We start from the raw sequence: 11102 nt of genomic DNA, 5'->3' as shown, positions 1-11102 counted from the left end.
CGTGGCTGCACAAGCCCTTTGCACTCGGCATCGCATGCCGTGAAGTTCCTAATTGTGTGTCACTTACTTTGGATTCCAAGACACGCAGCATGCGCAAAGGGACAGGCCCCGGTCACCACAGGTCGTCCGCCGGCTGGCCGCAGAGCGTCCCGCCCCGGCGGGTCCTGGCCCCCCGCGCCTCAGTGGCTCCCGCACCCCTCCTGCAGCGCCCCCACTTGGCCCCGGCACCCTCCCCGTCTCTCGTGCACACTGACCGCACACCACCCTGCACACGCGGAGATGATGTAAGGTGATCATGGCCACCTCTGAGCAGCAGATTCCACTCTGATTTAAGGTAAACCCAAAGCCCACTCTTGGGTTCTCTTTACTCACTGAGAAGGGTTGTGGGAACCCTTCAGCCCTTCCGTGTCCCTTCCTGGGCACAGAGTGGCCCGGGTGACACATCCTCCCACCAGTAGAGCTCACTGAGAACGCTTCTGTAGACGTGGAAACGAGATGTCTGTGTCAGAAGGACAACAACTCAATATCACTGGGTAACTTCTCATGATAGATTTGTATAATCAATACGGGTCTATTTTTACGTCCACTGGACACCGTAGAGCACCTTCCAGTCTTTTCCAAGATTGTTAAATTGAGACAAGTCATTGAATAATTTGTCCTATTTTTATTTAGAAACAAAGTGAATGGACTGAAATGTTAAATGTGAATGTACGTTTCTTAATTGCAACTTTTCTACTGAGTGTTTGCACTATACTTTCTGGAATCGTATTTAACAAAAATAAAGGCAAAAAAAATTGCTTGACTAAACTCCGTGGCCAATTTAATTGAAAAACAGACGACTGTGTGGATGTTTTAAAGACAGTCCTGTGTGTTTCACGTACCCTGTCATTTTCTACAATGCAGTCACCCTGTCCTCCTTCGGGGCCCTGGCGTGGGGTCTGCTCCCCTCCTGATGAGCAGCCCCATCTCGTGACAGGTGGGAGCAGTGGATGGGCATACTTTGGTGCTCAATTTTTGCACCTAAATGTGAGATTCCAGGGAAGAAGATTTGAATTATTTGTAATTCCTCATGACTAGTCTCTCTAACCAGTGTCTTCCCGCTATTTTAATCTTTTATAAAACAATAGGAAAAAAATCTTGCCTGCCTGAAATGAAATATGGAAGTTAGGGTCCAGCCTCACTGTTGGTCTGTGCCCCATGCAGACCTAGGGAGTCCTGGGCCCTTTGGGCAGATGGGGACGGCCACCTCCAGGCAGAGGCCTCGGTGAAACAGCACAATCCAGGGCTGCTGGGAACAGCATTTAGTAGAGTGAGTGATGGCTGTCATTGTGATTTAGAGAAAAAAACCCATCCCAGCCCAGAGTGGAGTGTGGGCCCTAATTGAGGCAGATGCTAATTCTCCTGCATCCTCAGAGAATGTCAGTGGGTGCCTCTGTCCCCCTTGCAGCCCTCCACATGCTTACCAGGGGGGTTTGGTAGACACTTTTATCAAAGTAAGAAGTTCTCTTCTTTTTTTACTTATGGATGGATATTGACTTTTGTCAAATGCTCTTCCTACGTTTAAAAAATATTCTTACAGATGCCTTCTCCTTCAGTGGGTTAATGGAGTGAATTGGATTGCTTTTCTTGTATCAAACAATCTTGCCTTCTTTGGGGACACTCAGCTTGGTCAGGATAAGTTTGATCTCTTTTTGCTTTGTGTTTGGGATCTTGGGGAGATGGAGATCGTGAGTGCAAGCATCATAATGTTCCTGTCTTACGCACTCTGTGTCTGATTATGGCACTACGTCCGTTGTCCATGTAACTTACAACAATTAATACAATACACATAGATTGTCTCAGTTTCTCTGGGGGCTTCCAGCCCAGAATCTCTCATCAGGCTGCAGGTGCTGCAAGGCTGTCCTGGGGAAGCCTCGGCTCCCCTGGGCCCGTGGATGAGGGTGCCCTCCGTCCTCCACCATCTCATGTGGCAACTGGCCCCGTGAGAGGAAGCACGGGGAGGGCGAGGGAGGGTGCGAGCAGGACACAGGTCACAGTCTTGTGCGACCTAATCTAGAAGTGGCACCCATCCCTCTTGCTGTGTTCTGTCTCTTAGAGTCACTAGGTTGGCCCACATGTGAGGAGAAGGGGTTATGTCGGGGCAGGAACCCCTGGCTGCAGGGACCCCGGGAACACCTGGGAACAGCGTCGGAGGCTGCCCGCCAGAAGCATCAGGGTCGTGCTAACCTCAGAACAAGGGTTGGAGTGGAGCCCTCTTTTTCTGTTTTCGGGAGAATTCTGTCTTTTACTTGTCTCCTGGCTACTTTAACATGTGTATTAAAAATCGAAAGTGAATTAGTATTTCTGTCATCCTCCCGAGTAAAGGCTGATCCTCTGTCGCCCTGCCCCCAAAGACAGGCAGGGTTATTATTGTTGCTTTATGTAGACCGTGTATTTTCTGGGTTTACGCAAATGTCACACATGCCTTTGCTCACCTTTATTTCTCAGGTCTCAGACCTTATATCTGCAGTCATTTTTCTTCTACTTTAAGCATGTATTTTCAGTTTCCTTGAGTAAGGATCTCTTTCGGTTAATTTTCTGACTCTTTTCTTTTCTTTTCTTTTTTGAAAAATATCTTTATTTTGTCCTTTTCCTAGGCAAGGGTTGCAAACATTTTCCATAAAGGGCAGATACTGTTTTGGGCTGTGGGTGTCCAGTAATCTGGTCTCTGTTGCAGCCATGAAGGCAGCCTGTGGGGAAATTGTAAAGGACTGGGTGTGGCTGTGCGCTAATAAAACTATTTACAAAGACAGGTGGTGGCCTCCAGGCTGTCTGACAACCCCTGTGCTAGGGAATACAATTTTCAGTTCACCGTTACTTTCAGTCAGCCCGTTAAAAGTTTTATTATTCTGGTTTTTGGCCTTCACTGTTGCTAATGGGATGTCAGCAGTCAGATTCATTTTCACCCAAATGAAGGTAATAAAATCTTTCCTTTGTAGCTGCTTTCAAGATCTTTCTTTAGTGTTCCTCAGTTTCACTCTGCCGTATTAAATATCTGGGTTTATTTTTATTTTTCCTACCCTTTTTGTACTGCTTTGTTTTTGCCAGGTGGTGAGGGTTAAGGGGTGGGCTTCCTGGCTGAGAAGTGTTCTTTCAACAACTCTGGTAAATTCTCGGACATGATTTTTTTCAAATATTGCCTCGCCCGTATTCTCCATGTGCTCTCTACCTACAGCTGGGTTCTGAGTGGTGTTAGGTGAGAAGGTCTACCCCAAATTACCTCTAACCCTTCCTTCCTGTTTCTTCTTCCCTTTGAGCTTCTGGGCCGTGTGTTGGGTAATTCCTTCAGGTCCATCTTCTTAGTGGTCTAGTCTGTCTTCATCTGTGTTTAATCTGCTATTTGCTACATCTGAGTTTTTCATTTCTACTATTTTTTTAGTTAATTTCTGGAAGTTCTGCTTTGGGTTTTCTTATAGTCTCTTATTCCTCGGGGATACTTTTAAGCTTTCATTTCTTTAAACATAATATTGGGCTTTTTTCCTTCCTGATTCTCTCTCATGGTGCCTTCTTTCCTTTTAGATAATGTGAATTTTTAAAACTACAAGCCGACCATTTTCCTTGGAAAACTTTGTGTAGAAATTCTTTGAGGCCAAGCTCGACGTCACTCATCAAAAGAGGATTTAGAACTCTGGGGTACCACCAACCTGAGCCACCGTAAGTGAAATTCTCTCCCTAAGGAATTTAGATCGCAGGTTAGCATTAATTCAGACTGAGAATCATCTCAGCGACCAGCTTCCTTGGTTATGAATCCTCAGGAGAGACTCCCCTTCTCATTCAGCCCTAAGTTTGAGAAGAGCTACTTCTTTGTTCTCTCCTCAGTTCTCACTCACAGCCTGCGTGAGAGGACGCCCTCAGAGCCTCATCTTCCCCCAGAGAGTCTTCTTTTCGGCTTAGTCTCACCCCCCACACACCCTGTGCAGTCAAGACCCTCAAAACTTTCCCGGGGAAGCTGACTTTGGGGTCATTTCCTGTTTGAGTTCTTGGTTTCACTCCCTGTTTGGTCCCTGAGGTTCCCTTGCTGTTGCGTCAGTGCAGCCAGTGCATCAGACACAGTACGAATCAGCGTGTAAGTTTTTGTAGGAGAAAATATTTGATATGCATTTGAAAGTGGCAGTCCTGTTATTTTTTTTTATGATAAAGATGTTTTACGTCCCAAATCAATTATTTGAGTGAAAGAAAAACAGTAGAGTCTACCATGTGGTTTATATGCTGCCTTGCTGAAATAGTAAATATATTTATAATTTTTCTGTGGGTGTTTCTGTGAGTATCACTTATCTGAGATTTGCATAAAGTAGGAGGTTAAATCTTTTGTTTTCCTTGGTATTAACCCTGATTGGTATTCTAAACAAAAATAGGAATGCTTCTAGGGAAAAGACCATGATTTCTAAATACATTTTCTCAATTTGGGATTTCTATCAGTTAAATTTTTTTCTTCCATCTTTAAAGATTTTATAACGGAAAAATGAAGTCAAACATTCCTGTGATTTTTTAATGCTAACTTTTCTCTGCAGTAAAAATGTTTAGAGCATTGATTGGGTTTATTAATCACTAAAATACAGTCCTCAGCCTCAGCACCAACTGAGCAAATAAATGCTTGAATGCAGATACAAATGGAAACTAGAATCGCTTGCTGACTCACATGAGGAAAGATGTCAGTTTGTTATTTCTTCTTCTTATTTCCAGCTTTATTGAGATATAACTGAAACATAACACCGTGTAGTTTAATACACCACTCCAGCCCCTGGCAGCCATTATTCCACTCGCTGTCTGTATGAGTTTAACTTTTTTTAGATTCCACACATGAGTGATCTAATTCAGCATCTGTCTTCTTCCGTCTGTCCATTTCACTTAGCATGATACCCTCAGTCAGGGTCATCCGTGTGGTCACCAGTGGCAAGACTGCTGTCTCCATCATGGCTGAATGATAATTCTGTTGTGTGTGAGAGGTACCTGTGCCTGTCTGGGTCTCACATCTCCTTTCCTTACCCATTCATCCATCAGTGGACACAGGTGGTGTCCACGTCTTGGCTCTGCAGTGAACACGGGAGTGTAGATGTCTCTGAGAGATCCTGGCTTCAGAGCCTTTGACTATTAACTCAGCAGTATGATCCCTTGGATCATAAAGTATACCTATTTTTAATTTTTTGAGCAACTTCCACGCTGTTTTCCACAGAGGCTGCACCATTCACATTCCCACCAACAGCGCACAAGGATTCCAATTCTATATCGTTACCAGCATTTACCTTTGGGGACTTTTTGTTTTATAATAAACATCCTAACAGGTGTGAGGGGATGGATGTCTCCTTGTGCTTTTGATTTGCGTCCCCCTGATGATTATGATGGTGAGCATCTTTTCCTGTACCTGTTGGCCACCCATACATCTTCTGTGGGTCATTTCCCTCAGTGGATTTGGCTGGTGTTTCTTTCTAATCTGATTCAGATCATGGCTCTGTGACAAGTATATCACAGGAGCAAAGCTTATGTGCCCCTCAGTGCACCCTACGGGATGGCACATGATTTCAGTGTGTCCACTGTGGATCACATTAACTTTGCTTATTGAATGTCATGTTTGCTAAACTTCTGCGTCACAAAGTTGCTATTTTTTTCCTTTAAGGGCAATAAGTATAAAATAATTGGCCTGTAATCTTCAAAGGTGTCATGTTTTTAAAAACCAGATTATAAAATAGAAGGAAAGGCTGAAATTCTTAAATGTGAGAGTAAAATAATGTCTGTGTCTGCCCCCCACTATATATATATGCAAACCTAGTTCCAGTGAGTACAGTGGCTTTACTAAGCAATCGATTGGGGATTTTATTTGAGAATAGAAAATAGTAATACAGGTGCATCTTTAATGAGTACTTCAGAGTCAAGCCTTGGGAAAGGATTTTTTAATTCTTTTTCATACAACTGTAATTTTTTCCCCTGAAGGTGTGATCATTGTTCACAGGTATTCGCAGAGGGACGTCTTCATCCTGTGCATGTGGAAAGTAACCTGAGAAGTCTAAGCTTCCTGCTCAACGACCCCCCAGAGCACCAGCCACTTGGCCTTCTGAAGAACTGTTTTATCGCTAATCAAAGAAGTGAGGGCTAAAAATATTTTCTAACAATATATACATGTGCGTGCCTTCTCTGAAAAGCAGCAGCTGTCAACATCATTTAACAACGTAGGAGCTTTCAAATTATTTTGGCATCAGATAAAGAATGTGAATTGCTATTTTCTGTTTTAACCCTCCCCAGGTTCTGGGAGATTTCACTGCAATTCTGTTTACAGTTTCTTGCTTCACAGCTCCCACAGAATTAGGGTCCTCCCTAGTGAAATCCTTCGGAGATGTGCACAGCTCTTAGACATTCTCTGACACTGCTCGTTCATCTCCTCACCGTGACCCTTAGTCCTCCCCCTTCATTGGTGAAAAGTGGCTAAAGTTAAAGGAGATTTGGGTGCAGAAGACCAACAGACCCCAGCCTGGACTCTCCCCACCTGAGCTTTCTTGGGCCCAGGCTCCCTGAATGCCGATGCTCCACTCCCCTCACACACCTGCTCCTGTGGGCTTGTGCCGTCATCTGTGGTTCCCCACAGCAGCCATTCTGCCTGCCTCTGGCTTTGGCCCCCTGACACTTCCTCCAAGTCTGGTTTTGGCTTGTACTTTGCTGGTGACCGTTCCACTTGCACTTTGTGATCAGTCACCTCAAGCTAACTCTGTTCACGAACTTAACCATTAGCCTCAGCAATGCTCTCTGCCCCAAACCCTGCCCTCCTTGGGCATCCAAACCCTGCAGGCTGGGACGGGAGCTATTTAATCTCACGCTGTTTAATCTGTTTCCCTGCTTGTCAGTCTGGAATACTAGCATTTAGTACCTAGTGCCTGGTTTTTATCAGGCACCCAGTTATCATTTGGTAAATAATACATAAATATTTCACGGGTGTTCTTAAACTGAGGGGTCTGTGTGTTTGCCCGGTGAAGCGTCATCAGCTAAATCAAAAAACCTAAAATGCAGAAGGTGGTGGTGCCCGGAGCCTGGAAACTTTCTAGCTTTATGTGATCTTAGGATGTGAAGTAGGTCTCTGAGAATGGGAAAGGCAAACGGCCAGACATGTTCTCAGTTTTAGAGTTAGGAAGATAATATGAGCAATTCTTAAATTAGTCCTTTTCTTTTATAGATAAAGTTTACTGCCCATGTTGAGCAGTATCTATCTTTTATAGCTAAAGTTTACTGCCCACTGAGCACCAGGGACAAGTAAAAGAAAACTTACAGAGGTCCTGACCACAAAGTTTATAATAGTTGACCCCCACGACCACCCTGGGAGTCGGTACAGCAGATATTAAATCACCATGTGTGGATAAGAAATAAGCACTTTGGGGAGTTAAATATTTAGCCCGAAGTCTCATCTAGGAGATGCAGGGATGGTCTCAGTCTTAGTTCTTTGGCGTGAAGATCCATTGCTCTTTCTAGAGTTATTCATCTTTAAATCCAGAAACATTAGTTACTTTCACCCTTGGCAATAAGTCTAGGTCATGAGAGTTGTCATATACCTATTGTTACCTGTTATTTTGTCTCATTCTTCCTACTTAAATAATATTCATGATAACATCTACCTTTAGATCAGATAAGAAGAAAGAAAAATGCACTACTTTGCGTATGTGCCAGGAGGAGGCTCTGAGGGTCTGCAGACAATGTTTTCTGAAGGCAATGGTTAGAATGCAGGCATATTTTTCTCTTATTTTGATTAGTGCCTAATGGTTCGCCAGCTCAGCTTTCCTCAGACTGTCCCACAACACTGATGACCAGTAACAGGAGAATGGGCGGCACCCCTCACAGGAGCGCTGGGAGGGCTGCCGTGATGTGTGTTCGGTGACTACCAGCCCTCATGTGCGGACTCAGGATGCAGATGCTGGGAAGCAGCCACGTGTGGATCCGGAAGGTCTGCTCAGTTAATGATCTCAAACCGCATAATTATTGAACTGAAACCCACAGCCTTCATGCTAACAGGGATCCATGCCTTTGTTTTTCTCACCTTTTTAAAAATTGTAGTGCTTTCCCTGCATGCAAATGAGATTCTTAAGGAAAACTTCACGTGATTTTCTTGAGGAGAAAAGCCTTGAGCTGTCACGCTGTAAAAGTGCAGTGCAAGAGCGGTAAGACTATAAATGTTCAGGGTTGAAAAAAAGGAGAGGCTTGGTTTCTGGCTTTAACAGAAACTAAATGAGATCAGGCAAATTGCTAAGCCACTCGGAATATTCTCAGTTAAAATGATAACTGTCACACACAAGAGTATGGCATAGGTGCCATCTGCAGTGCAGGTCGGAGGAGCTCTGTAAAGCACTCACGGCGAGTTCTCTGGGAGCCCCTTGTCACCCCCATGTCACAGATGGGGAGATCCCCCAGTGTCCCACAGCACGTCCCATCCAAGTTAGAAGAACAACACAACCCCAAGAGGGTTATGAATTCTAGTGTCCAACATGCTCAAATAAAGAAAATATGTTTTATATGGTTTTGAAGCAAATTTCCTGCTGAAAATTAGCTGAGTATTGGAATCATCCTTTACATGTCATTTCTCTTTACATCTTCACAGATGAGATTCCGTTAGGATGGAACCGAGGGCAGAGAAATGTTAAAGACTCAACATAATCACACACCAAGTTGTAGGCAGGCCTTTTAAAAATCACATGTAAGGAGTTATTAAGCAAATAAAGACGTATATCCTGGAGAAGTTGTCATAATCCATCTCATTGTTTTTTTTCAGTCTCTAAATGCTTGCTTCTAGAGGTAATTTAAAAATTGAGAAAAATGAAATGTTGTTTCAACAGTACTTGGAGGAGAAAAAAAACTCAATTTGAATGCAAACTCCAAAAATGCACCCATTACTGTCTAGCAGACAAGACCAATACCTTAATTTCTAGCATTATAAAGGGGACTTTTAAATGACACAGTGGAATGGGGGTGTGAGCTCCAAGGGACACTCCCCTCACGTCCTGGAGCAGCCAGGTGAGGAGGAAGACAAAATCAAGAGACCTCAAGAATCACGTCTGAACAGACAAAACTTGAACGTGTCCAAGCTACAAAATAGCAAATGCCCTCTTCCCCATAGTGTGAGTGACAGCTGCAGGTCCACCCCAGCTCACCCCTCCCTCCTCCTCCCAAGACTCCGTGAGACACCCAGTCATAGAACTGCCAGCCCCCTCAGAGCCTCCAGCCTAGAGCAGAGCCATTTCTTCAACCTCTCCCCCAGTTCACTTAGCACCAGCCAAATCCAATGATGGGTTCTTCCTAACAGCCTCTTAGGAGAAGCCCCAAGGGTTCCCCATGGTGTGTCTCCTTCTTAATGAGTAATAACTTGTGCCCTAGTGATGCTTGGCTGGAAGACATTAAGTCAGGATGTTGCCGAGTCCAAACTCATTCTGCTAGCCGCATGACAGGCCAATAAATTGGGAGACAACGTGTTGGGGCAAACAAAAGTGACTTTATTTGGAAAGCCAGTAGACCAAGGGGATGGCAGACTAATGTCTTGGGGAACCATCCTGCTCCAGTCCGAATACAGGCTCCTTTTATACAAAAAAAAAAAAAAAAAAAGGGAGGGGGTGTGTGGTTGGTTGTTGCAAACTTCTTGCTGCAGGCATTCTCTGTTCTTGCAGCCATCCTCGTGGGTCAGGCCATGGTGTCCCTGTAAACCGCCAACAAAACAAAGGTTATTATTCTCTATTTTGCAACTTCCCATCTCTACATGAGGGCAGAAGTGCTGACGTCCTTAAAGGTCAGAGCCTGGAGAACAGGCTCTCTTGTCTGTTTCAGGCTAAAGGTGCTGCACTGGCAAGACTGAGCTTGGAAAACAGGGCACAGTGGTTAAAGGAACAGATCCAGTACAGGGCCTGACCTGTTCTCTATTACAAGGACAAGTCACACAGGAGAGCCTGCTGACGCTTCGTGTCTTGTCCGAGTGGCGGTCACATTTGTGTTCCTGTAATAATTCATTAAAGCACACATTTATAGTTGCTAAACTATCTCCCCTGTAGGTAGTAGTTTACGATTCAATTTTTAATTCTGCACTGGATACAGAGATACGTTTCTTTGCCCAGGAATAAAATATTCCCTTCTATCAACTTACTGGGCAAGATCATATACAAATATCAATACTTAAAATATTTTTACACCCTAGGAACATGCCCCATGTTTAAGAGAATGGGATAAAAAGAGGAGCAATAGGCCAATATTCCAAGATGCAGTGATAGTTTACATCAGCACAAATATCCCTCTGTTTTCTCTGGTCAAATGCATTTGAACGCACGCTCCCAAGTCACCAGAATGAATGGGGTAAAGACATGAGCCCACGCACGTTTCACTCAGTGGGGGAGACGCTAAGGGCTTCTCACACCGGAGGAACAGCCGAGAATGTCCAAGATTGGGTGTTTCCACCAGCAATAGGACCTCAACGTCAGGCAGACTTGCAGGGACCCAGCCTGAAGGAGACTCTGCCATCTTCCATGTGTGTCCTCTAAGTTTCACTGAAGGCAGCTCCATCAGCACTGGAGGCGACGGGGTCAGGGCCAGAGTGAAGACCAACAGGGATGCATTTGTGGGTCAGCCCTAGAAGTCTACACATCTCGTCACAGGCAGCAGCTCCTCGGCAAAATATTTGCACTACGGAAGGGGAGCAAAAAGAATTTTTAGTGGAGAGCCATCCACCTACCATCCGTCCCCATGTGAGTGAAAAATGTGACTTCTGTTATGTGAAGTGCCTCAAATGTTTTTTTTTTCCCTAGGATCGCAGCTGGTGTTCAGCAGCACCGGGTCCACCCCCGACTGGCAGTGCGGGCACCCCTCCAGCTTGCAGAAGGTGATGTTCATGATGTTTTCCTGCAGTGTGAGCACGTCCACGGCACCCACCGCCTTGTCCACATCGAAGGCGCTCAGCCGCCGCCAGTCCATGCTCTCCAGCCACGGTCAGAACTGGGAGAAGGGCAGGGGGCCTGAAGCCGCGCTGGGCGGGACACAGGCCATGGTGGCCCCACCTGCCGCAGTGGCTTCCAAGGTATCGGGACCTCCCAGGCCCCTGGCGAGCGGGTAAT

The 11102-nt window shown here is 45.1% G+C and overlaps 1 long non-coding RNA gene across 2 annotated transcripts; it reads left to right on the top strand.

The window, feature by feature from the left end:
* Positions 1-2737: 2737 nt before the first annotated feature.
* Positions 2738-8759, top strand: LOC140695586 (uncharacterized). 2 transcript variants are annotated; one of them, XR_012071239.1, is made up of 3 exons: positions 2738-3693; positions 5987-6203; positions 7770-8759. It is a non-coding gene; the product is annotated as an uncharacterized lncRNA (long non-coding RNA). The 2 variants fall into 2 exon arrangements; XR_012071238.1 differs by having other exon boundaries at positions 2789-3693; positions 5987-6119.
* Positions 8760-11102: the final 2343 nt, after the last annotated feature.

Source organism: Vicugna pacos, unplaced genomic scaffold, assembly GCF_048564905.1.
Source record: "Vicugna pacos unplaced genomic scaffold, VicPac4 scaffold_468, whole genome shotgun sequence".
NCBI classification, from domain to species: Eukaryota; Metazoa; Chordata; class Mammalia; order Artiodactyla; family Camelidae; genus Vicugna; species Vicugna pacos.
Note: the sequence above shows the minus strand (reverse complement) of the source record. Positions and strands in the feature narration are given on the sequence as shown.